Source organism: Sapajus apella, unplaced genomic scaffold, assembly GCF_009761245.1.
Source record: "Sapajus apella isolate SASKATOON/1434 unplaced genomic scaffold, GSC_monkey_1.0 scaffold25, whole genome shotgun sequence".
NCBI lineage: Eukaryota > Metazoa > Chordata > Mammalia > Primates > Cebidae > Sapajus > Sapajus apella.
The window spans coordinates 12,764,414-12,789,209 of NW_022436965.1; the positions used below are offsets into that span (position 1 = coordinate 12,764,414).

Consider the following 24,796-nt stretch of genomic DNA (forward strand, 5'->3'; position numbering starts at 1 on the left):
ACTGCTCCCGGCCTTAAATCCTTCCTTTTAACCTTCGTAAATTCTGAACTTAAAAATCTCTTTGTATTGTAAAAGTATAGATATCTGACCAGAGAGGATACTTTATGACTCAGGATTTAGCCTCTGATGCCTAGAGTTGCCAAAGTCATTACCTATTAAAAGATTTAATTACTTCTGAATGTGCCAAGTATTCCCCCTTCATTATCTAATTTAACTTTCTTCCTTCATCTATGGATTCCATTCAACTTGAGTTTGGCGTATGAGCTCTTTATGATACCTGGTCCAGGGTAAAAGGGAATAAAATGCAGCCGTGGTCCTCACAGTGCTCATAGTCTAGAGGGGGAAAAGAGACAAGTAAGTGGGATAGGGTGTGATAGCTGCAATGTGACGCCACAGAAGAGATCCTGAAGCCAGATTTGGCAGCAGTGGGTGGGGGTGGGAATAAGGAAGGCTTCAGAGTGGACGTGACTCCAGACCTGAGTCTGGAATACTTCCAAGCGTTCATTAGGTAAAAGGGACTCTCAGCGTGAACAACTCCTATGTGAGTGTGGAGGCTGGGAGAACACGGCATGGCTGAAGATCTGTGATTAACTGACTAGAGTTTCAAAACATGATGTGAGCATATCAGGGCTGTTATAAAACTTCTATGAAGAGAAGCCAGATCATGGAGGGCCTTGTAGGTTAAGGAAATCATACTAAGGAGATGACAGCTTGTCCAAGAAGCAATGGGAAATCACTGGCAGATTTTAAGCCTGGGATTGACATGATCAGAATTGCTTTTTAGAATGTTCATTCAAGCTCCAGGTTTAATAGTACCTCTATCATCATTCAGTGTTAGAGCTAAGGCAGAACTCTGTTTCTAAGGCAATACTGGAGACTCATATGAGTACATGTCTGCATTTCCTGGTTTCTTCATGGGTTACTGAAGAGCACAGAAGAGAAGCACTGTCCCATTCATTGGAGTCCATGAGTGGACTCCCACATGTCTTATGGGATTAGCATCTGAGATGCTTTGGTTGACCAATTCTCAGTTCACATGTTCAGGCCAACTCCAGTATGGAGACCTTTGAAAATGCCTTTTTTTTTTTTTTTGACAAAGTGAGTGAAGAATAAAGTCGAAGAGGCTCAACTGTTCTTAGAGAGCTATTTTAGTCCTGTCAGAGGACAATATGTTGACACAGATTGAAGTCACTGCTATGAGTGGGAGGATAAGGTGGCTGCTAGTTGGCTTAAGGCAACTTCACTGACTGGCCAAGTGATATTACTCTCAGCCTTATGGAATTCAACAGTTTTTATTATCCAGCACACCATTATTTGGACAGAAATAATGCTTTTTCCACACTGTGTTATTTCTGGAAATTTGATATATTCCTTCACTGCTCTACCTGCCTGGAAGATGTTTTTCTAAAGTCAGGCGGAAGAAAACCTACACTGGCTGCTGAAAAGTGGATGCTTGCTATTCACGATGCAATTACCATGACAAGTATTTCTAATTGCCACTTCCTTTCCTGCAAGCTCTCCTTTTCTTCAGACATTGCGAATTTCTGGTAATCTTGGGTTATTATCACACTGAGCTGCTAACCTAAGTCTTGACACTCCTCCTGGAGACCCATGTCAGAAATAATTACAGCTCAAGTGAGGTGATTCTTTCCTAGTTATTAGCAGTTGCTGGTGTTGCTATCGAGCATTGATTAGCAATATGGAATGAGACATTCCTTGAGCTTTGAAACACATTTGGTTTCTTCTGTGCCTTGGAGGACAGCACACATTGTTCTTTGTTCTTGCCTCCCTTTGCTCTTGTGTCTGTCTGTGTATTTTGAGAAGTTTCCTTTCATGCTCCAGTGATTTATTTACTTCTGATGTTATTTTCTTCTGTCTCTCATTTTTCAAACCATTTGCTGGTTCTGTGGGTGAAGTAGAGAGAACTCACCTCTTGGAATGAATGCAGTATGTTGTTGTGGGAGTTGTGAGAACTGAGAAAGGAGCATTTAGCATCCCGTAACCCAGGTCTTGGCCAGTAGAAGTAGAAGACAGGGAGGGATGAAGCTGGTTTAAAAAGCAAGAAGGGTGCGTGCTTTGGCAACACAAACACTAAAATTGGAACGATACAGAGGAGATTAGCATGGCCCCTGCATAAGGATGACACACAAATTCATGAAGTGTTCCATATTTTTTTTAAAGGAAGAAAGGAGAGGTAGGGGCTGCTGCTTGCACAAATGCCTATTTTTAAGAAGCCTACTTCTTTTCTTTCAGACAATCCCCTTCCCCACTATTTACCAAGAGTCTGGAATTACTCTGCGGTGGGAATAGGGAGTTAAGTTTCTATTGACAGCTCTGGAAGGGGCCTGCTCAGCTGTTGTTTCTGTTTCTGTCTGCTCTCAATGGTGAGTGTGCAGGTACATATGCTCCTCAATAGCTCATCCTTAAATGTCACCCTGTTCTGAAGAGGCCCTCTTGCATGTGGTTGTGTAAAGTCAAAGGCTATATAAACATAGGAAAAGTCCTTATCAGAATTCTAAGTCTTATTTATTTATTGAATTTGTTGAGCAAGAAAAGGCCAGTAAATAAGATACTTTATTTTCCTGCTCTGTGCTTTTCTTCCTTAGATTCAGTTAAAGCCAGAATCTAGTCCCTGAGTATACTGTAGGCATTTCTGTGCTGTAATGTGGTTGCTGTGCCTTATTGAGACTATTCTATACTTTAATCTGACTCCCAAGTCTTTGAAAAGTCAGCTGCCCTTGAGTCCCCTCAGTAAATGGACTTACTATACCACGGAAGTCTAGGATCTCAGTGTTACAGCTTTATGTTACATAGAATTTATTTGCTCATTTATTCATCTACTCAATAAACATATTAAAATACTTCATCATAGTGGGTGAAAGTCTAGGGATTATAATATTTATTGATAATTTGTTGTGGTCCAGGAACCTGCACACACATTGGAGTGGCTGTGTTGTACAAAGGATTTTAAAGTGGGCTTTGAGCTCAAACAGATCTGTCTGGAGTCCCAGTTCCAATAGTCAGTCTATGTGTGACTTAGGCATGTCCATCAACTTCTCCAAGCCTCAAAACACTTACTGATAGTGGCAGGAGGCAGACAAATCCTAGGCAGACAGGGGCAGGTCCCCAGTGAAACTCGACCTTCAAACCAAAGACAGTTTAAAGCCTGAAAGCCAAGCTACAAGTCAACTCCATAGACCACATTGAGAACCTCTCTTCCTGTTTGGTGTGCTTTCCTGTATTGATACCCATCCTTCACCTATTTGACATATACCTACCCTTCTCTCGTTTTACCCTGACATGCCCACCTATTTGGTGTCTTTGTTTTAGCCCTTTTTGCACACTCACAAACCAATCAGCATGCACTCCCCATTCTGAACCCATAAAAGCCCCAGACCCAGCCACTCTGAGAGAGAGAGACCACATGATATCAGGTGGGGGACCACCCTCATGCCGTCTTTCCATTGAGAGCTGTTCTGTTACTCAATAAAACTCTTCTCTACCCTCATCACCCTTTGTTTGTCAGTGTAACTTCATTCTTCTTGGACCTAGGACAAGAACTTGGGACCCACTGCATGGGTACAAAGAAGGCTGTAACGCTGTGGCCCTCTGCCAGCAGTGGGCAGCCACCCCATATGATGGGAGGCAGCAGCAGGGCTGAGCCAGCCTGAGAGCCATGGACGATGGGACTGACAGAGCTGTTAAGACGCTGCTGCCCATTGGGCTGGAGATGGCAGGACTAAAAGAGCTGTTAGCATACTGTAACACCCCTCTGAGGCTTCAGGGTTGTGGCTTCCCTGTTTGGGTGCCACCACATTCCCTTGTCTGGGTGCCAGAGTCCACCTTGAAAGTCACTTGCAACATGCCTGGTCCAGCTGCAAGCTCTACATGTATCCTGCTCCTGTGCCAGCCCTTGGAGCAGCTGGCGGATCCTGCACTGACTTGCCCACACACCCCATCCACCCGGGGGCTGAGTGCTCAGTTGTAGTGGCCATGGGATCCATGCCGGAGCACAAGACAGGCATGGCCCAGTAGGCTGAGTAGGTTGGGTATCTCCCATAATGAATATGGTGCCGGGTGAGGCCCAGGCAGGGGCATCACCAGCCGGAGGTCTCCAGCTGCCAAAGTGGCCAAGAAAAATCTTGCATCACTATCTGCAAAATGAGGATCATATTAGTTCCTATCTGGCAGGGTTGTTGATAGAAATAAATGACTTAATGCACATTAAGTGCTTGCATTGCCACATCATAAATTTACCTTATCCATTTTCATTTTTTAATTAAATCTTCACAGTGACCCTGAAAAATAGGTGTGATTGTATCGCCATTCAGTGTAGAGAATCCAATGTTGCAAATTTTGGAGATTTTACGTCCTAGATTTTGGTACTTTAAGTAGCTACAGCCACCTTACTGTTTTACCGGTGAAGTCACTGAGGTGCAGAGAGGATGTTGAATCAGGACCACAACCTGGGTTCCCTGATTCCCAGGTCTGGCCTCCTTTGTCACTCAGCATTTCCCCTCATCTTGCATTGCAGTCTGTGGTAAGAAGGTCCTTAAAACTGTCTGTAAATGCCTGTTATCTACTGATGATAGAATCAGCCCTCCTTTATTTGAAGGTTGACTACACAGTTCATATTATCCAGACCACTTTTGTCTCCTTTCTCTCTGTGCACCTGGGGCCTTTCCATCCTCATTAACACCTCTACCAGAAAGGAAGTGTAAAAGGAAAGAAAATTTAAGTCACTCAGCTCTGCTCTTCATTAGCAGTTCTTTTTAAAAGATTTGGGGTCTGGGTGCAGTGGCTCACACCTGTAATCCCAACACTTTAGGAGGCCGAGGTGGGCGGATCACGAGGTCAGGAGTTTGGAACCAGCCTGACCAACATGGTGAAACGCTGTCTGTACTACAAATACAAAAATTAGCTGGGCATGGTGGCAGGCGCCTGTAATCCCAGCTACTTGGGAGGCTGAGGCAGGAGAATCCCTTGAACCTGGGAGGCAGAGGTGAGCCGAGATCGCACCATTGTACACCAGCCTGGGTGACAAGAGCAAAACTCTGTCTCAAACAAGAAAAAGATTTGGCGGACAGGAGGCTGGCTTTCAGCTACAGTGGGGTTTTGACTCTAGACATGGATTGGAATGAACCCGGCTACCTTTCTTGATGTTAATATGGATAAATGTGTCAATCCTCTGAGTTCCTGGAGAACCCCTGTCCATCCAGTCAGTCTCTCTATCCCCTCTGGCTCTCCCTTCTCTCTGCTTTTGCCCTCACAGCTGACCCTCCCCTGGGAGTTCCTCATTCACACTGGAGGTAGCGAGAATCCTCTCCAAGGTCACCAGGCAATGGCCTGGTTTGGCCATGTTTGTTGGGACTACCATGCTGCACATGTGAGAGGAGCCCCAGATGTGTGCAAGATGATGGCCCTGGGTTGATGTGAATTGGAAACATACAAAGCTGGGAATCAAAACATGTCAGACAGTTTCTTTCATTCTTGTTTCATTTTAAAACCTCGCTCTCTTTCAAGCTACACTACATTCTCCTTAGAAAGTGCAAGCTTTCCTCTGCCTGCGGTCCTTGAGGCTTCCTGGCTGCTTGTTATTTTGACTGCATTCAGCCTTGGCCTGGGCCACTGTTGTCAGAGGTGGCTTTGCAGCCAAGCTCATGTGAACGCTGTCAAACGGACCTCCTCCTGTTGATTTCTGATCATGGAGGTGTCAGCAGAATGCAGCCCCCAAATCATGGTGCTCTTTCAGCTTATTGCTTATTTCGTTTCCTAAGCCCTCTTCCCAGTTTGTCATAGATCTTGGGCACTTACTTGTTTTTTTTTTTTTTTTAACTTAAAGGCCTTCTCCCATGGCCTGACTTCCATCCACCAGGTATGGGCTGAATTTTGATGGTGGAGGTGATATTGGGCAGCCCTTGGGAACTGAGGATGGGAACTCCACTGAATAGCCTCAATTTTCTCATCTGTAAAATTATGGGGCTGCTCTAAACGACATTTATTGTCCTTTTTGGCACTAACTTACTATGCTTCTCTAAATACTTGTTTTACTCTTCCTATCTAAACAACTATGGACAGGCAGGAAATCAGGCCACTGCCATGTAGTCGAACGTCTTCATTAATCATGTTTTCATATCCCATATCTCGTTTTTCCTCATGGGGCCTTCCATTGAAAGTCTTGGCAATATTGTGAGAAGAAATGAGACAGCATCAGTGGAAGCTCTTTGAGAACTTCAGAAGAAAGCTGTTGTTCTAAACCCAAGACATTTTACTATCAGGTTGGTGCAAAAATTATTGAGGTTTTGTCATTACTTTCAGTGGCAAAAACCGCGCAATAACTTTTGCACCAACCTAATAGTATGTTAAGATGCCTCCTAGGTAATACAGAAGTAGTTTATTCAGTTTTAGAAGCTCAAGGTTATGCTCTCCCAGAGTTTAGGGATGCTCTTTTCATGCTGTATACTTGGAGTTAGAAATCATTGTTTTCGTAAATAAAAATTTTTAATAAAATGTGTGGAAGATTTTAGAAAATTACTTTTTTCATAAAGTAAAAAGATGAGACTCAGGAGATGGAATATGTTGGAGGAGAAAGTGTTCTAGACCAGCGTCGGGGTCCTGGGTTCAAGTCACAGCTCTGTCATAACTGGACAATAGGCCCTGGAAGGCAGGGCTCTGACCCCAACACTCAACACTCAGAATAGCACCTGGACGGAATCCCTGGGGCCCAAGGGACTTCATAAATATCATAAATATCTAGTAATAAGTAAAAAAAAAAATAACTGGGTGACCTTGGGCACCTCGTTTAACTTCTTTGTGTCTTAGTTTATTAACTCAGAAAATTCAGAGACATCTCTATGTTTGAGGAGTGGGCAGTGTAAGAAGAGATAACATCTTCTATTTAACATACCTGTGAGACTGAGTGACAAAGGGAACTGGACCTTATTGTTACTATTTGTCATTTATAAGGACATGGAAAAGCTCCAGGCATCCCCACTCCTGGTATCCAGGAACTCCTGGGAAAATCCTACAGGGATTTCCACTTTTCATCTGTTTATTCCTACATCGTGATCCCCAACCCCCAACAGGTAGAATTCATCCTGCTGGAAAGGACTGAACCTTCCTTTCTTTGGAAATCCTCTGCAAGCAACTACTTGAGACTGGGGTCCAGAGCTCTGTAGTGATGAGGAATATGTAAGAAGCCTTAGGGAATACAGGTGGCCTTAGTGGGGAATATCAAAACCTGGCAGGTTCTGATTGGCATCTTCATTCTCTGCCACTCTGCTCCTTTCTCCTTAAAAAAAAAAGAGATCTTTTATTTTGCACCGTCCCGTTTCCACCAGGATTTGAAACTAAATGGCATTTTTAATAATTTGAGAAAGAAAATGTGAGAGCAGGAAGATGAGGGAAGTGGGTTGATTGCCAGCAGAGGAACTTTTGCAGTTGAGGCTTGAGGTGGGGGGAGAAAAGGAAGAGAAGCAGAGCTGCCTTTTGGAGGTTTTCCACGTCTCCTTTTCCTCCTACCAAAAGGCCACATTGCTTTACTGAGGGCTGGGGAAGCCAGGGGCTCAGAGCCTGCTGTGTCTTGCTGTGCTGGGCTTGTTTTCCTGGGGGGTAAGACCTGAAGCCAGTACACTCTGTATTGGGGAATGGAGCTGAAGACCCTCTGGTGAGCAGGGAGGGTCCTCCTAGTTGTGCTATAAATGCACCTCCAGCTTTTCCCATTAGAAACATTTGAATTAACTCTGCATCTCAAGAACCATAAATGTATTGGAAAAAAAAAGTTAACAAACAGGTCTCTCACTTCAATTCTGGGAGACAGCCATGTATATAAGCTTAACAAATATATTTTAAACTCTGCTGGGTTTCTGATTACTAAAGTCATGCTTGTTCATTGTAGAAAATATCAAAAAGCATCTAGAAGAAAATAAAAATCACCTAGAGCTCTCCTTCTCAAAGATGGCCACCATTAACATCCTGGTATGTAGCTTGCCTGTCCATATACACATATGTTTCTAACAGGATTCTAATAACTACGTCATTTTGTAACTTGCTTTAAAAAATACATTCTGAACATGTTTTTGTATGTATTTGAATATTTGCTTTCCACATAATGCTGGTGGATGCTACTCACTCTTAGCCGGCTCTTCTTGGCTGTTGATGCTGCTGAGAAGCTTGGGGCAGATATTTGCTCTTCTTCACCTTGAAGCTGTCTATGGCCTCTGCCTCCCTCTGCTTGCTCCTTGTCTGAGAATGAAGGGCTCTTCTTCCACGCCAAAGTTAAGGCTTCAACCATTGCTCTCGGTCTCATTCCCTTCAAGAGCCTTGCTTGCTCCCATGTCCTGGCTTTTGTGTCCATGTTCACATTTCCAGCTCAGGCCCTTGTTCTTCACACTCGGTAGAGCTTCATAAGAGTGTCCTTCCTTGTCTTCTCCCCTCCTGTGTCCCTCCTCCAACCAGGGTTTTACACATCAATGGCATATTAATTTTATTATGATCACATTTTTTCCTTGTTCAAAAACATTCAGTGTCTCCCCGAGTCTACCATGTCAAGACGCCCACCCTAGGCTTGCACACAGGGCATTGCCCATACACAGGAGGAAAATTTAACCCTATTTTTCCTCTGTCTTCCCACCAAATGCAATTGATCAAAATCTCCTGTTGACTCTGCTGTGAACTTGCTGGTTCCTCCTCCTTTTCCCCAACCGCTTTGCTCCTACCTTGGCTCCCACCCTCATTATTTTTTATCTGATTCATACAAGAATCGTGTCCCTGACTTTCCCACCTCCTGTTCTTCCCTCTCTGTGCTGTTTTTTATGCTGCATACAGCAGGATTTTCTAAAAGAAAATATGACTATTGTGTACTTCCTTAAGATATTTAATGGCTCTGCAGAGAATGTGGGAAAGGTCCTAATTTCTTAGCATAACTAAAGGCTCTTCCTGATGTGAGTTCACCTTGGGTCCCCTTCTCACCTCCTTGATGTTGAGGTTGAGCCACGCTAAGGGCCTCCAGCCTCTTGCATGCCTCGGAAGTGCTGTCCAATCTTGCACATGCTGCCTCTACCTCCTTTATGCCTCCCTCTCTTTCTCTCCCTGAGAATCTGCTCCTGACTCTGGGTTAAATGCCCATTTTAAGGGCATCCACAGCTTCTGGTCCTTCTCTTTTCCTGGCTCCAATCGTATTGCATTATAATTGCCCTTTTGCTTACCTGTTGGGTAAGAAGACTTGAGGTCCTTGAGGGAAGAGACAGTATTTTATTTGTCTTAATATATCCCCAACATCCAGTACAGGGGGTACAGCAGGTTAACTCAATCACTTTTGGTGTGTGATGAATGAATAAGTATCTCAGCATTACACGAGAGCGTCTCAAGGATTCAGACATGGAGAGAAGTAGGCAGTGAATACCTACTGTCCCCGGCTGGCAATCAGGCAGAAGTTTGATAAATAGTTAGTTGCAGCTAACATGCAATGCCCATGATTGCTCTGAGTCTTCATCCTTCCATAAGTGCATGGGGCTATTTGTACAGACTCTTTTCTGGGCTGTTTATATCAGTTTCTTTGGATGTCTGTGAATGCATTGTGGTTGAGGCAGTGGGCTATTGCTCTGATGGTAGATTCCAGAGAGGAGGTCCCATGCCTGGGGGCCTCAATGGAGTCATGACTATCCCAGGGCCACTTTGGCCTTGACCCATGATTTGATGGCAATGGCAGTGACTATGATGGTGATGATGGAAAAACAGGAAAAGTATTTATTTTTGTGTGTGTGAAGCCTGGGCTGGGGATATGAGTGGTGGTGGCATTATTCTGTAAGGGTCACAAGGCACATTTCTTGTCCATGAGGAGCTTGACATATCTCTGGTCTGAGTCACTAAATACTATCAAAGTTTCCTTCTAAGAGTCCCCCTGCTTTCAGTCCATGCTTACACCATTAAAACATTCAGATTGTGTGACTCCCTTACTTTTTAACACCTCTAGTAAGTCTCTTTCTCACTTCTGCATCTCCTCTTGTGGTGCTCTTCCCTCTGCCTGGAATGCTTTCCCCTGGCCCTTTACATGACTGATTGCTTCTCTTGCTTCAGGTCTTAGCTGGGGCGATCCTGGCCACCCTTTCTAATGGGACCCTCCACGGCGCTCCATCATTGCATAGCTTTCACTTTCTTCATAGCATTTCTCACCAGCTGGAATTGTGAATTCCTCTGTTGGTTTACTTGATTGCTACTCTTCAATCCTTACCAGCTGAATGATTTTGGGCAAATTACATAACCAACTTTCACCTCAGGGTCTTCATCTGAAAACGGAGATATCGAGAGGATTAAATGACAGCAATACATGTCAGTGCTATAACAGTGTGTAATGTTTAGTAAGTGTTCAACAAATGTTAGCGATTATTTTTGTTATTCAAGTTCTCTGAGAGCATGGCTGATATGTGTTGTGTTTACCTGTGCTTACCACCACTGGCACATATTAACGAAACAGCTGATTTTTCTTGAGAGCTATCACTGTGTCCCAGGTACTGTGCTAATCACTTAACACGTGTTAATTTATTTAGGTTTCCTAGCACAGAGGCACAGAGACAGTAAGCAAATTGCACAAGTCTGCAGAGTGTAGATAGGATTTGAACCCATTCAGTCTGGCTTCACAGTTGACGCCCTTTGCCAGGCTAAGTGCAAATGTTCATTGAATTCATAAATGAGAAGATTCCTCCTGAGCCCTCCTGATTTTTCTCTCTGAAAGCATTCTCTAATAGGATAGCAGGAGCATTGCCAGTTCTCTAGATCCATCTAGAATGCTTGGTGCCGCCGATCTTGCCACACTTACCCTCCTTGAAAAGAAATGAAGCTTCCCTGACCCCCTGAAGACTGATAACCAAGCCCCAGCCCCCAGGGTGACCCTGATGTGATGGAGGCAGCGGCCTCCTGCCTTTGTGCAGCAGGAGAGGTTTCAGACAAATACACTGTGTGTGCTCCTAGCTGCATCTCCTGCCTGCAAACATCCTGCTACAAGGAATATACTCCGGGCTGATTCTTCTTTTATTTTCCTTGTCAAAAGGCAAGAACTGTGCAGGGAGGAAACCCGTTACTCTAAAAAGAATTGTTAAGTGTGGAGCCGGTCTTACTGTTCCACTGATCAACCCAAGGGGCCCAGGAGCCTGACAGTGGGGTAAGGGGCTCTACCTGAAAGCACTCAGGCTCTGAAGCCCCAATTTCCCTAGTGGTGCTGCTGTGAGCGCCTGACTCGAGGTATGAGAGGTTGCTGGGAGAGATGAACTTTGCCTTCTGGCTGTCAGTGACAGATGTCATCACACACAGGTCTGTATTTTCATTGCCAGAGCCTGCTTCTCTTTTTTACAGAGTCTATTGAAGGTCTCTAGGGATTCCTTTGCATCCCTCCTTGTGATGAACACTACCTTTGAGGACTTGCCTGCAGTAGCTGCCCTCTTCCCCTAGCCTGTATCATTCTACCAGATATATCGGTGTGTATTAGGCATGCACTAAGAGTCTTCTAAATGAATGTATAACCCTCAGTGCCTCTCAAATGACCCCAAGCAAGTCTCCCCATGCGGGGAAGGGCATTCTGAAGAGAGGAGGTGGTATGAATCAAAGCACAATACCAGGAAATCGTGTATGTAATTAGGAAATAGTGATCTCATGCATTTGATGGAAGATAGGGTACAACTAATGAAAAGTACGTTGATTCTCCTAATGCTTCCTATGTCTACACTTTATTATTTGCTTTTCTCGTCCTTGCTCTGTGTCCCAGGAGGCTGACATCTCTGGCTGGATCACACAAGTTCCTGCTGTCCTGAGGCTTCCCATTGGAACTGACCAATAGGAGGGATGGCAAGCCATCAGAGGATGGGAATGAAGAGAGATGAGTTCTTTATTATTTTCCTCTCATGGGCCTCCTCCTCACCCCCAGCTGGCTGAGGTTCCAGTGGAGGCTCCAGTTCTCTAGCAACACTTCAGTCCAGGCTCATGTTCCGCTAGCTCCAGATGTCATGGGGTAATCTAGTGACACGGTTCCTACCTTTTGCTCCTTCAGACCTAGGGGCCGTTAGAACTTCTCCTTGGTTGCTGGTTCCTCCAGGTTTCAACTTCCCTTGATGGTTCCTCTAAATAGTCCCATGAGTGAGTTCTTGTAGTTGAACCCTTCAGTGTGTGGGCCATCTGCTTCCTGGTAAAAACCTGACCAATACAGAGAGCCCTGGAAGACTATGCTAGAAAAATTGGACATAGCGAGGTTTTGGAGAAAACTGAAGACTATGCCCAAAATTCTGTATTTTTCTTAAAAATTAGGCAACTTGAAAAATCATTAAATGTTTCTGAACACAAGAAGGACTTGGGCAGATATACATGGCAGCAGTCAAAATAAAGAGTAGAGGATGCAGTAGGTAAGGCAAAGGTAGGGGACGGATGGAAGTGGTAACTTACCAAGTGCGTTAGGGTAGAGAAGGAGCCTTTGAAGCTGGGTCCATGTCTTCAGGACGGGGTTCGCTGAGAGAATAATGGTGCCACAATCAGAACTGGGAATGGGAGGGGAGGCACTGTTACATTTGGTTTGAGATGAGTTGAAAATGCCTCAAACCTTCCTCCATAAATTGTGGTCACAGCTGTCCGCCTCACAGGGGCCATGGTAGTATGAAATATTTCATCAATCAGCCCCAAGCCTGTGATAACTCAGAACATATCACACAAACACACAGTCCTTCTGCAGAGTGGGGCTACTTAGTAGTCATCCGGTACAGTACTGGTCCTTCAGAAAGTTAATCCACAGTGGCCATCTGAGTTTACAGATAGCAATGAAATCACAAGTATTTTTTGTAGATGTGGTTTTTATTTAGAAATGAATTGAGGTATCAAAATATATCATAAGAGGACATCTTGAGGGAACAGAGTGCTACTTAGTTTGGAGAAGAGAAAGCTAAGAGGAAAAAGAGGTTAATTCTGTACAATGCCAGGGGGCAGCTTATGCGATCTGGTAGGGTTAGGGGTTGGGGGTGGGTGGGGAGCAGAGGTGGCCAGGAAGGTAAGATAGAGAAGAGCCTTCCAAGGATTGATTCACTCTGCCCATTGGTGGGATGAGCCCTTCACAGGATGGTGGGTACCTGCTCCTAAAAGGGATTAAACCTAGGCTAAATGCTTGCTGGTCACTGACTCTGCAAAAGGACTTTCTGCATTGTGTTGTAAATTCGGCTGAAGAAAATCACATCATATTCCATTTCCATGTGTTCCAGCCCAATGACCCTGTGATGCTCCCACCCCATAAATACAGATGCAGAGGTGGACTGATGGCCACAAGGCTAAAACCAGCAGCTGTCCAGATTCTTGGCTTTTCATTACACGTATGTTCTAGAGAGAATTAACAGGGCAAAGAACAAACAAAAACTCTTTTGGGTCAGAAGTTGAATAACCCTACTTGTCCTTATTCTGCCACAATGGTTATCTTTATCTTCTTTAAATAATATCCTGTTTCCTTTCAATTCAGATTAGCAGTGTGAATTTGATTGGTCAGCTATGTAGGGAATATGTAGAAGAGAGAACAAATATGCTTTGATACCCTAGTGGTTCTACCAGCTGTGGAGTTTCAAAGATTTCTTTTTAAATCTCAATTGAAGATGGAATAAAGGAAATGTGCTATGATGAAAGCATGTCTGGAATGGAGAAAGGTGGCAAGTGAGGAATTTCTTGCTAAATGGGGCCAGAGAAGATTCTTTCTTTGGAGTAAATGGGTGTTAAAAAAAAATACATGCTTATTTAGAACCACAATACCTTGAAGGAGTTCAGAGATTTTTGCACTGCAATCTTCTATTTCACAAATCATATGTAATATGTATAAATTGACTTCAAGTTAACAGACCAATTTATGTGCACTGTCTCATTTTATCTTGTGAATATACTCTTCCCAGTTGCCAGAAGAACACAGTGAGACTAACAGAGGTCAGTCTTCCTCTTCAAGGTCATGCAGATGATAAGCGGGCGATATAGCTTGTCTGTGTCCCCATCCAGGTCTCATCTTGTAGTTCCCATAATCCCCACGTGTGGTGGGAGGGACCTGGTGGGTGGTAATTGAACCCTGGGGGTGCTTTCCCCACGCTATTCTTGTGATAGTGAGAGTAAGTTCTTACGAGATCTGATGGTTTTATAAGGGGCTTTCCCCTTCACTCAGCTCTCATTCTTCTCCTTCCTGCCACCTTGTGAAGAAAGGTGTGTTTGCCTCCTCTTCTGCCATGACTGTAAGTTTCCTGAGGCCTCCCCAGCCATTCCTTTGTACTACCCAGTCTTGATTGTATGTCTTTATTAGCAGTGTGAGAAAGGACTAATTCAATGGATGACCAAGTTTTGAACTTTAATCTTGTGGTCTTCCTATGACATAATGAGAAATTAGATTGTAAGCTAACACTTACTGCATACTTACCTTGTGCCAGGCACTGGGCTAAGCACTTTTGATGGGTTAGATTAGTCACTTTACAGCAATTCCTATTTTCCAGATATGGAAACTGAGGATGCTCCTCTAGCCTTCTGGCTCTTCCAGGGGTAAACACTGCCGTTTAGTTTCAAGGCCGCAAGACTAAATCTAGCAGCTGCCCAGGTTCTGAAGGTCGGTGTAGGCGCCTTCTCTCTAACAGCAGCATGAAAACAAAATGTCAGTAGTATTTAGCTCAGGTGAGCACGTGCATGTCTGTATGTGTAGGGAGTATGTGTGTTCCCAGAGCGCAACGCTCTATCTTTAACTGCATGCTGGGCAACTCTACTTGGTTCTACTCCCAGAAACTGGAATGCTCCATTTCTCAAACTAAACTCATTATGTTCTTCCCCAAACAGCTCTTCATTTCCTATCTTGGCCAGGGCCATCATTCAGGGTTAGCTCACACACCTGGTGTTGGTATTGAAGACCTCTAGATTCTACTTTCAAAATCATGCCTAGCCATTCAGTCATTTCCATCCCCTCCACCTGCCTTGGGTCATACCCACACCTCCTGGACTTTGGCAGCACAAACCTAACAGAGCCTCTCTATCACTTTTCCATTCCTACAGATTGTCTCAAGTTATGTTTTTTTAGAAACATAAATCTTATCCAACTATTCTCTTGCTCCAAAACTTTCATGAGCTTCCTGTTATACTCATTTATTCCACAGATGTTAATTGTGCAACTACTGAGTGCCAAACCCTATTCTAAGTGCTGAGCACACTGGAGTGAATAGAGCAGTTACAAAACCCCATCGTGCAATTTCAAAAGTACATGTTCTTCAGCCTGAGATTTAAAGCCCTCTACAAATTGGTTCAACTCATCTTTCTGGCCTTTGTCCTCTCTTCACTCCACCTGCGGATAAGAGCCACATTTCCTGTAATCCAGTCCTACTGAGCATTCTTGGTGTCCTTTCTAGACTTGCCCCTCATTTGATGGTTACCTCAACCTGGAATTCTCTCCCGAGTCTCTAGATTTCCTGTGACCCAGCTTGGTTCCATCTCTCAGTAAATGCTTTCTAGATCAAGCTCCTCTCCTAGCTCCTCTTGCCAGGATTAATTTCCCTTTCACCTATACTGTGTGTACAATGTTTCTGTACATGTATGGTAATTCTCATCGTCTGCATTACTTATATATGTGTCTGTCTCCTCCACCGACTGAGATCCCTGAATTGAGAGACTATGTCTCTTCTGTACTCTTAGCCCTTTGCTCAGTCCCTGGCACACAGTGGGGGACTAACATTAGCCACTGTGAAATGGTTAGATGCTGAGTTTCTGGATAGTACTCTCCCCCTCGCCGCCCACCATCATGTATCTCCGTCTTTTCAAAGCTCCTTAACAAGTTTATTTACACAAATAAATAAATCTTGCACAGGTGTCCAAGTTCAGGAGTGTACTTTCAAGCCTCTAGGTGGCAATGTTACTGTGTTCAAAGTGAGGGAGTTGTGAGCCAAGGTGGGAAGTGGTATCAACCCCTTAAGGGCACCTGCCTTCCTGTCTCTTTTTCTTCCCTCCCACCCTGCTACCCTCCCTTTCTCTTTTTTTCTCTCCTTCTCGCTCTTCTACTCTCCCTCTCCTCCCATCTCCACGTCTGTCCATTAAATCTCTTCACAGAGTTTTTTTTAAAAACCCCAAGGTATAATTGTAGGACTGAGGAAAAGGTACAAAGCCTCCTGGGAGCCTGCCTCCTCCCTTATACACTTTGTGTAGAGTTTTAAATTTTAATATTTCTATTAAATTCCATTTATATTTTGGAGGTCTGCGTGGATTATGATATTCAGAGATGGGGAGATAGGAAGCAGCTGTTTTTAAAAGCAGCCGAGGAAATCATCCAAAATGGCCTTACGCCATGTCTGGCATGTCCACACTCACCACACACTGCTCCCGGACCTGTCATGGGTGTCCAGGGGTGACAGGGACACTGGGCTTTGCCGGACAGGTCTGGACTGGACTTGTTGACCAGGTTTAGAGAGGGACTGAGGCTGGATCCACAGACCATGTTTCAGTTCAAATCAGGGCGGAGGTGGACTGGCAGAGTTTCCTGGGAGCCCAATTCAGAGGCGTTGGGGCAGCAGGAGGGAGCCCGCAGTGGGGGTCTGGGGGGTGGTGGGGAAGCCACAGCAGAGCGCTGGGAAGGCAGGGGAATGCAGATGGGCTTCTTGCTGCCCAACCAAAATCTCCACCTGCCTGTTTTTCTATGATGCCCGCTGTTCTAACAATTCAGCATTTCAAAGAGGGGATGGTGGAGGAGGGAAGTGGTGATTTAAGCATGAAAAATGTCATTTTGCCTCAGAGCAAACTGCCTTTCTATGGCCTGGCTCCTTTTGTGAGGTTTGGATTTAGGCATATCTGGAAGATCATTTGCCCAATACTAATAGGAAGGCTCACTGTGCTCGTTTGTTATGAGATGTAATGGGACTTACTCTCACTGTGAGAACAGCAGCCACCTAGTGCCACCGATTTCCATTTTTCTGTCACCATGAAAAACTCTCTCCTTCACGTGCGTGTGTACACACACACACACACACACCCTCACACACACCTCGCACTCTCACACACACGCATTAAAGAACCCTTGGATTTCCACTTACACGTTTCTCTCTGAGACAACTAAATCCATTCACTTTCCTCCAAATCCCATTCCTTATTGTTTTCCTGCCTTAGGTTTCAGGTCATTTGGTTCAGAAGAGAGGCCCTTTCACCTGCATACTGTTAATTACTACTACTCTTTCTTCCTGCCACATTCCTCAAGACATTTACTTTCTAAACATGGGCTGTGTTTTTCTCCCCTTTTTCTTACAAGTAGCATGTGTTTATTATCTATAACGTTTGTGGACCATGCATTTATTGTTCAGTATTTGATTTCACCGTGTTACTTATAATTTTGAAAAAAAAAATCCAGATAACAACTTTAAAAGAGGTTTAGTTTCACTTGATTTTCCTGTCTCCTTATTCTATCTGTTTCTTTCAAACAAATCTTTAAAATTTCATCCCACATTCTTTGATTACTGCTGTTGATCTCTGTCCCCTTTTGGGTATTTGGGTCCCGCGTGTGAGGTATCATGTTTCCCCGAAACTGTAGCACTGTTGTCTCTTGGAGAATGAGCCTCTTTTTTCTTCATACACTAAATATGGGGGAGAATGGACAGAAGCATCTGTCCAATTGGTCTGGAATATGGTCAGAGTCTTTACAATTCCCCGAAGCTCTTTGGATAAAATGACATTTTTCGTTTCTTTTTCTTGCCTTCTCAGTTGGTTTCTCAAATGTGGTTCAAACTACATGTTCCTGGGATGTGGCTGGCACCCTCTGTAATTTCCTGCTGGTTTTCTCATCCTTTCGTAGGATTCCTTGCGATTTGGCCAGTGCTCTAGTGCCTCAGGCCCTCTGGAACCGTGAGAAAACTCACAGCTGCCCAGTGTGAGGCACACATGCACGGCCTGCCTGCCGCGCCTCCTTCTGCCAAAGGCATTTGTAGCAATTTCCTAAAAATGTGGCTGCAATGGAAAATGAAGCTGTTCAGGGAAGAAGTGATGGCCTCGAAGTGCACCCAACGCCCTGAGGTGTGGCTGTGGAAGAGGCATGTGTGTGGCTTAGCAGACGAGAGTGAGGGCTTCCGAGTCGCTCAGTGAGGTTCGCATACCCAGTCCACCTCCGTGTGACATTGGGAAGTCACTTCACCTCTGTAGGCCTGCTTTCTTATAGAAAATAGGGATAGCCACAGTACTTGAAAGGACATGCTGAGGATCGCATGAGATGATGCACGTAAAGTTGTTAGCATAGTGCCTGAAACATGCTGAGTACCCATTGAATGTTATCTATGACAAAGATATGAGTCTGAAGGCGGGAAGGTACCTTAGAGATCACTGACCCATTTCTTCATCTTACCGCTGAGCCACTCAGCCAGTTGATGACAGCAGCTTCTGTTAGAAGGCAGGCCTCCTTTTTTTTCTGAGATGGAGTCTCACCCTATCACCCAGGCTGGAGGGCAGTGGCACAATCTCAGCTCACTGCAACCTCTGCCTCCCGGGTTCAAGTGATTCTCTTGCCTAAGCCTCCTGAGTAGCCAGGATTACAGGCGTGCACCACCATGCCTGGTTAATTTTTATATTTTTAGTAGAAACGAGGTTTCACTATGTTGGCCAGGCTGGTCTCGAACTCATGACCTAGTGATCCGCCCACCTCGGCCTCCCAAAGTGCTGGGATTAGAGGTGTGAGCCACTATGCCCAGCCAGAAGGAGACCTCCTAACCCTTAACTCAGTATGCTTTCTCCCACAGTTGCAAACCCTAGGCCTTCTAGCCTGTTCTGATGGTGGTAGTGGGTGGTGATGCAGTACTTATGATTACATAGCCAATCGTCCATAAACTATTTATTGAGAAGTTGCAATGACAAGCAATACACAGATCCTATATTCAGTGATCCTATTGTGCTATAGAGGGAATAAAATGTGCACTGGTAACTAAAGGTCAGATTACTACCAGCGGTCATTAAGGATTTTAAAAAAGTGCCATGGAGGGCAGAGAAAAGAGGCCACAGATAGCTGAATATGAAGATAACACTCAGCAAACATTTATGGGGCCCTTGCTATGTGCTAGGCACAAAGGGGCATAGAAACTTTAAGAGTAGGAACTGTGTTTTCCTTATTTTTGAATAGCCAGCATGGTGCTTCGCAAGCAGTGAGTGGACAACCAATGTTTGCAGAGTGAATAAATAATGCAAAGCCTGTATTTTCTGTCATTACCCTAGAGGTCACCATGAGGACTAGCTGGTCGTGGCACCATCTCTGCATTTTCTTTTTTCTGCCGCTTGTTGCTTTCCCAAGTTTTGTGCCTGTAGGTGCCCATGATGAATGGCGGCCCACAGAAGTTAACCCTGTGGTGGTCACCATGATTGTTCTACTTTAGGGAGGACTCTGTTTTGAGGTGTCTGACATCTCCCAGGGGCCACTGCCTCCTTTCCATCCAAGCACGCGTGTCCTGCCTCCCCTGCTCACAGCACACAGCACTTTGTGCTGTGGTAATCTGATGAACATTTCTATCATGTGGTTTTACTGCCCGGCTTGGCTGTTCTGTTCAAAGCAAGCTGAGAGTTGTGATCTGATTTCTGGTGGGTTCTGCTGCTTTGGCTGGAGGATGGAGAGGAACTGTGTGGGTAGATTTATTTCTCAAATAATCCTCTCCAGAAACCTGTGTTGGCTGTCTTGGCGGAACAAATGGATATTATCAGTGTTATTGATTTGACCTTTTTCCCCTCTCCTGGTGGACAGTGTCTGTGCCCTCATTGTTCTCACTCTTGGGAGCACTGAGACAATTTAGAGCCACTTCTAAGAAACCCTTGCTCTTCCCTTTGGCATTTTGGAGAAAGAAAAACACTTTTGACATAAACACAAAATAATCAGGTTGTGACACCTTACACTCTGGTTGTGTGACACGCTGGAGCCCATGGAAAGCAATTTGGTGGACACAGATCTAAATAAACATTTCTGATGAAATTTTCTTCTTTGCTGGAAATTCATTTGACGGTTTGGGTTTTCAGGGATTTTTGGTGGCACAGGAAGAGAAGCATTCTGAATTTTCCTTTATTCTTCAGTGAGGGAAGAATGTGGGCTCAGAGAACTCCTTAGTCTAGGACATGGGCTGCTGTGGTCACTGGTGCTGTAAGCTCCTCTTTGGGAGGATGAGGGTGCAGGAAGGGGAGGGTTCTCAAAAGTGGCAGGCTCAGCTAGCATAGCCAGTTTCTAAAAGGATAAGTTTTATATTGTTTTCTTTTTATTATAAAATTACATGTGTCCATTAGGGAAAAATTAGGAAATCAGATAAACAAAGAAATAATTATGAAAATATCAGACCTAGAATGGCCACCTTTTGGCATCAGAGGACAGAAATGGCATTACTCACTCTCCATAAAAGAAGTCTACATTATGTTAACTAAAGTATAATCATGAAAATACCTTGTGTTTGTACACTTTATCCTATTTACAACACACATTTAAATATATTATTTAATCTTACAATGAGCATCTGAATTATGTTGTTACTATCCTCATTTTTAAATAAAAAACCTTTTAGACTAAGAAAGGTATAGTGTCTCAGTTAAAGAACAGGTAAGTGGCAGATCTGGGACTTGAACTAAAGTCTTTAAAATGAAACTGCAATCTACTGGATTCCAGCCACCTCATCGTTTTATGGGAGCCATGTGTATCAAATGACTATTATTAAAATAATGCTGTGGAACAAACCTCAAAATTCAGCGGCTCACAACAAGTATCTATGCTATCATGTATGGGTCTATAGATTTACTATATAGTTAAGTGATCAATCTGAGCCCAGCTGGGAGGCTCTACTTCAGGCTTCAGATCTGATGGACTTGGCTTAAGGCTGCATTTTTGGTTCGGGTCTGTTCCATGTGGGTTTGTTCTGAGGACCAGATAGAAGGAATGCCCCTCATATGACAGATCCAAGATAAACCATCTAAACATATTTAAAGCCCATGCTCCTGCCATGCCTGGTGACATTCCATTGACCAAAGCAAGTCACCTGGCCAAGCCCACGACATTAGGAAGGATATACTGCCCACAATAGGAAGAAAGGGTTGTACAGTAATGCAAATCATCAGAATCTGGCCTCTTATTGACTGTTCTTCTGCATGCAAAATATACTTATCTTTATTCTAATACCCTTCAATGTCTCATCAAATCCATTAAGCTTAAAGTTGAGGATCTTGAAATTACCCCAAATCCTGATATAACTCCTATTAACTGAGACATTTAGGAACTAAAGAGACAAGTTATTTGCTTTTTAATGATCCAACATACAATGTTGAACAAATGTAGGCAGAATACTGCCATTTGAAAAATGTGAATGGTAGACACATTGCAGTCACTGGTCTACAGCAATTCTGAAATCCTACTGTGGAAGTGTAGCCATGTTTCCTTATTCTGTGGGTATAGAACATTCTTTTACTAGATTAGGGGTTCACAACTGTAAAGAGCCAGTTAGTAAATATTTTGAGCTTTACAGGCCTAGTTCCTACTGCAACATCTCAACAAAAGCAGTGTAGACAATTTGTAAATGCATGGATGTAGTTATGCTCCACTATAACTTTATTTACAAAGCAGGTGGCAAGCAGGGTTTGGCCTGTGGGCCATAGTTTGCTGAGTTATGGATTAGGCCCTAGTTCTGCTCCCTAGGAGTGACTTATCCGTTCATTGTACTCCATATCTTTTGGCTCTAACCTCCAGGAGATACTTCCTTTTTCATCATCTACCATGCCTGGCCACCACTGAATAGAAGTTTAAAGGATAGCTTTTCTTTCTGGCTCTGCAACTTCTCAGTATGCTTTCTGCTTATAAAAATTTGGGAGCCAGAGATCTTTTTACATCTCAAACAATTACAGTCTCAGATTGATGGCGTTTTACCAATATAGGTGCTATAAAGTTTTGTGAGTTTCCTATGCATGTGATTTCAGTCAACTCCATGTACCAAGTTACAACAGTGATATATTTTATGTCTCTCTCTCTCTTAAGACTTAATTTTGGCTATTTTGGGTATACCAAGTCTTTGTAGGAGCTTGCCTTTTAGCTTTCTAGGAGCACTTTATTCAGGCAAAAAGAACAGCAAGGCACCACTTCAGTTATTTTCAGAAACTGCAGCAAAGGATGTGAAAGCCACCCCTTAATTTAGTCTTTGTCCTGAGATTGATAAAATAAGGTGAGAAAGTTTCACTTTTCAAACCCATAAGTTCTTGGGGCTTTCTATATTTTCTCTCAATTCTGCTGGCAAACTGGTCAGTTCTTTTAACTTTGTCTTACAATATCTTGTTCTACTACTAACAGGTAAATTACACTATCAATATTCTAGCTTGACACTTTCCTGCCCAATGCTTCAAGTTCATTAGGCACGTTTTCTGTCTTCCAAATGATCACAGATGAGTTTTGCCAAGCACTTCTTCAAATAACATGGGATGGCATCTTTCTGGCCTTCCACTACGGTTTCCTCACCATCTGCTGCCTAGTCCCTAAACCATAGTTACATATTTTAGATTTTTATTACAGCAATACCCCACTTCTGATACCAATTTCTGTGGTAGCCAGCTACTGCTGCAATAATGCTGCATGATAAACTATCCCCAAACTCTGACTTCCAACAACACGTACTTATGCTCACGTTCACAGTTCTGCTGGTGATTGTTGTTCAACTGATCTGGGATAGGTTCAGCAAATGGCCCTGATTTAGGTTGCACAAAGACTAGGGTCGGCTTTAGGCCATGGTTTAGCAGCGACTTGGGTATCAGCTCTTCTTATAATGTATTGCTGGAGCACTAGCCCAGCTGGACCACACAATGCATTCAAAGCTTCTGCTTGCATCATGTTCACTAACGTTCCGTTGGACAAAGCAAGTTACATGGCCAAGCCCAGTATCAGTGGAACAGGGAAGTATATTGAGTCCACAATGGTCAGCAGGGAAGGGAATGCATTTTTTTTTTCTGAACAAGAATGCAAATGATTACACTATGATTCACTTTTGAGATATTAATGTCAAAAAGAGAAGGAAAATAAATGGACATTTACCACATACCTTTGTCAATGTTTTTGCAATATATTTTTTAATAACAGCTGCATGACCAAGTTCTGGCCAATGAGATGCAGGTGCTGTGTGCCACTCTGAACTGAAAGGAAATGGGCATGTTCTCCCATTGTCTCTTTCCACTTCCTGCTGGCTCTGGCATGGCTGTAGGAGTTGAGGAGTCACTTGGAAGTGAGAAGTTTCAAATAGAAGCCACATGTTGGTGATGGCAGGCTGCCTTCACAGCCCTGCACTATTATGTGGGAGAAAAACTCTTGTCACCTTTTTTTGTGTGTGTCTTTGTTATGGCAGCTTAGCTTGTACATAATACTGCTTCTGGATTGTTACACAATAGATGAAAATTCTTCTTGTTTAAACCACTGCATTTTAGGTGGGGGGGTGTCTTTGTTAAAGCAGTTTAGTTTGTTCCTTAACAAATACAGATTGTAATACTACTGTTTTGATGGTTGTAGGGATTAAATAAGAGAATGTAAGGAAAAACCAGAACTTGGTAGACTTTCTTAATGAATAACAGTTATAACAAAAATGATATACTATGTTATTAACATAATTGATATATAAAACGCATTTATATTTTTATATTTAAATATGTTTAATATTTTAATATAATTAAATACAATTAATATAGTATATGAATAATTTAATTATTGTGAGTCAAATGCCAGCCATATTCACTGCAGAATTGCTAGTTCTACTGAACTGTCAACCTTAGTCCCCTGAAGAGCTCCTCCTTCTTCTGCCTCCATTTCCCTCAATGTAGTAGTTGCCTCTGTCATTTTCTTCTTTAGCTGTGGTCCAGTTCAACTTCAGCTAGCTCAGGCATAAATAGTTCTGAGAATAGTGATGACTTAGAGGTGTCTGAGTGAAAGAACACCAGCCTTTAGTAAGACTTGTTGAATGTGGTTGAGGTGTTTCGTTGGTTTCCCCAAATAAAAGAGCAGGATTGTTGTATATTTTATAACCTTCGCACCACACATACTGGACTTTTAAAATATAGTGTAGTCCCTGCCAGACCCCTCTTAAATGTATGCCTTTCGGATTAAAGAGAACAGGGTAGAATGTAGGTGGTTCAAGAAAAATTCATCACCATTTCTAGAGCTTTACATTTAATAACCTATGGGCGGAAGGTCAATAATATTTTCTATGCATGGAAGAATAGTATATTTTTATTACATATTCAGAGTTTATGGAGAAGTGTCATGAGAACAGTATATTTTCACTACAAATTCAGTGTTTATAAAAAGATGGGTCTAGTGCCTCAAAGAAAATTTGCCCTTCATTCCTGCAGTAAGCATTTATTGAGCCGCCTCACAAGCAAGGTGCTTTGTTGTAGACACAAAAGTGAATGGGTTTTATTTTCGACTTGTAAGGAGCTCACTATCTAGTAGCTGGAAGAAGGCAATATATGTAGTGTTTAAGAGTGGGCTCTGGAGTCGAGTCTAACTGAGTCCAAACCTGGCTTTGATGCTTAGCAACCTTATCACCGTGGGCAGTTTACTTAACTGCTTTGTGCCTCAGTTGCTTCTTCTGTAATATGGAAATAATAATAGTAATACATTTTATAGGGTTGTTGTAAGCATTAAATAAATTAAGACAAGCAGAGTACTTAGAACACTGGCTGGCACAGGTAAATACCCATTGTATCATTATATATTGGCCTTGATTACCTATTAGACGATAAGTTTCTGAGGTCAGGGCATCTTGTCTGCTTTCTTTACTGCTGCTATATCTTTTTTTTTTTTTTTTGA

At 43.3% G+C, this 24,796-nt stretch overlaps 1 non-coding gene across 1 annotated transcript; it reads left to right on the forward strand.

Annotated features, from left to right (window-relative positions):
* Positions 1-2,071: 2,071 nt before the first annotated feature.
* On the forward strand, positions 2,072-2,174 carry LOC116560338. Its single transcript, XR_004272922.1, has one exon. It is a non-coding gene; the product is annotated as a U6 spliceosomal RNA (small nuclear RNA).
* The last annotated feature ends 22,622 nt before the right edge of the window (positions 2,175-24,796 follow it).